The following is a 3101-nucleotide window of genomic DNA, read 5'->3' as shown; positions in this document are numbered from 1 at the left end:
CAATGCAGTAAAATAGTTAACGCCATGGCAGGGGCTGACTATTTCAGGGTCCTGTTTTTGGCACACTGCATCAACCTGGTTGTGTAAGACTTTCTCACAAAAGAAGACATAGCAAAATACTGACCACCTACAGATAAATCTGCACTCATTTCAGCCATTCTTTTAAAGCCCAAAAGCAGTTGCGGAATATTCAGCATGGTTGCAGAATACCAGTGAAAGCCCTGATACAGGAGGTGCCAACACATTGGAATGCAACCTAATATATGTTACAACCTCTGTTTGAGCAGTACAGACAGATCAATGACTATGTCATTTTAAGAGTGGGTACAATTCGGAAAGCTATGACCATGGATGCGGACAAATGGGCCCTAGTTAAATGCATGTCATGGATGCTGCCTCCTTTTGAGGTTCTCACGTGGGAAGTTAGCAAGAAGGACAGTACAATGGGCCAAGGTTTCCCCTTGTTTCATCTGCTACAGGAGCAGCTAAAGACGGTATCTGAAAGGTTTGCACTGAGAGTTGGGAAAGAAAATCCTGAAGCACATGCCTTAGTTGAGAGCTTAATCCTTCGCTTGGCTTGTAATGCGAGGCTGCAAAATGACATTAGCTTGTCTAAAGAGTACATTTGTGGCACCCTACTTAACCAACACTACATCATTTTGTTTCCATTTTCATTCCTTTTTCTGAGGGAGAGGTTTCAAAATACAAGATTGTTGAGAAAACTGGAGGACTGGAAGAAGAATGGCTGCAACTTATAGTTTTAAGTGGCAGGTCTTAAGTCCAGTGCAGAGGCAAAGACAAAAGAGGTTGAGGAAGTGACAGCACCAATGATACTTCAGAGAATGTTCCAGGAGTATCTTGATAACCCAAAAGAGGTGTTTGTGGCTCAAAATCCATTATTGTATTGGTATGGGATGATGCACTAATGGGCAGATATCAGTAGGACAGCAATACAATATCTGGCTTGTCCTTTAGCCAGTGTGACTGCTGAACATTTGTTCAGTGCAGCTGGTATAGTTGTAACAGTGAGAAGGCCCAACCTCTCACCTCAAAACTTGGATAGATTAACCATGATCAAAATGAATCAGTAGTTTATACCACCTGATTATACCATTCCCAAAATACCACAGGAGGAGGAAGAGGATGATTGGAGAGACTCAAGTGTGTTTGCTGACCAACTTTCTGGATGAACCACCTGAGTTTGAGGACAAATTGCTAGTGGAACAATATCCTTGTGTCAGATTTATGCTGTCCGCATAATATTTTAGTCACATATATGCTGTGAAGAAGCCCCACCTTCCTTTCAGGACATTGGAGACAATGCCTGCCTCACTCACATGCCACTGCCTATCCTTTTTTTTTTTACATCACCGAGCAGGGCTGCCTCAAAAGATCATTGATTAAAAGACTGTCAGTGACAATGCCACATTCCAATGTGTTGTTACTTGCTGCCAACAGGCCAGATAGCATTTTGTTCAACCACCATTCTTAGATTGGAAGAGGTAATTACTAACTATTACACCAATGAGTAGTGATATATTGAGTGATTGTGAGTGATGATGTATATAGTGGCTGACAGTGAAGGAGGGAGTTCAACAAATGTTTAAACTTGATTCTGATGATTTGCAATGTTTGCAATCCTGAAAGTGATTGGTCTTTTAAACTTAGTGAAATTCCCCTGCAGGGTCCACTCTTTTTTTCTGGTTCTTCAGACCAGACCAGTCACTTTAGTTATGAAACACAAATCTACTCAAAATACTCCAGTTCTGTTTTTCTATTTGTTCTTCAACAGCAGTGCACTTTACTGCACAGGTCTACCTTGCTTGGTTTGGGACTGAGACTGAGTTCCTCAGATGCAGGAGAAGGAGGATGTAAGGTCTCAGGGTGGGACTACCTCAACAGCTAGAAAAAGAAAGTAATCAACTTCAAAGAGAAACCATTATGATGGCGAAGACTCTGAGGCCTAGTAATCACTCAGCTCTGTAGATGAAAAGAAGTGTGTTGGGGAAGCTGCTGAGTATGTGTTTGCTGCATTGCTGGCTCAAACTTCTAACTCCTTTTATGTTCTTGCTCTTCCTCTGAGTCTTCTTCGTACACGCCTGACTACTCATAAAGCTTACCTTGCTTCCTTTTGTCATTCCCCTTTGCTCTATAATATAGTTACTGTTTTGTTTTCAATTTGCAGGTCTTCTCTTAATCCTCTCATGCAGAAATAAACCTTGGTGAAAGCTCAAGACCGCAGCTTACATACTGGATAGGTTCAGCCAGGCTCCCAAGAGTGACAGACATTCCATGAAGAATGGAGATTCGCCGCCCAATTTGGCAATACAGTAGAATTTTGCTTTTAAAATTCATAATTTCTAAAACTGGTTTGGTTAACTTCAATCCTCCATAATTTGTATGTTTCAAACCTAGAAGACATAACATTTATAGATATACTATCTTAGGTCTTTCTGGGGCAGAATGACTGTTTGCAATGCATTTAACTGAACTGTGTCATACATATCCTTTCATTGTTTACTTCCACAACAGATTGATGATGGGGTGCGACCCAATGAATATTGTTGTGGTTTCTTTTGTGTAGTGTCTGTCTATATCACACCTTTCCCCAAATCCCCTTTCCCAACAATTCATCAAGTCCCTAACCCTCTTCCCAAGGGCTGTGTGATTTATTGAGGTGTGACTTAATGTTACGCCATAAATGGATAACACACTTACTGTGGCGGATGTGGTAAAAGCGAGACCAATTTACTGCATGACCTTCTATTACCTGAGCAATATTTCATACCAGCCCAATTAATATCATCATTCATGCCTTGTGTTGTGTGTTGTGTAAACTCTTAACCTTGTCCAAGCACTCTTGACTCTGAGCCTACTTCTCCTAACTTCATTTCCTAAGGTTAGTTTTTAAATATTAGCTCCCCACCATTGCTCAGATATTACTAGTTTTTATTATCATATCAGGTCTTCTTTGTTGTGTGTGAAAACCTGTCATTGTGGTAGTCTGGTCTCATTCTTCCTAAATGTATGATATAATATGACCCAATAACGCTCTATTTTCTTTCAATCTAGTTGACAGTTATGGACAAGCCTTTGATTAA

This window comes from Pleurodeles waltl, chromosome 9 (assembly GCF_031143425.1).
Source record: "Pleurodeles waltl isolate 20211129_DDA chromosome 9, aPleWal1.hap1.20221129, whole genome shotgun sequence".
NCBI classification, from domain to species: Eukaryota; Metazoa; Chordata; class Amphibia; order Caudata; family Salamandridae; genus Pleurodeles; species Pleurodeles waltl.
Note: the sequence above shows the minus strand (reverse complement) of the source record.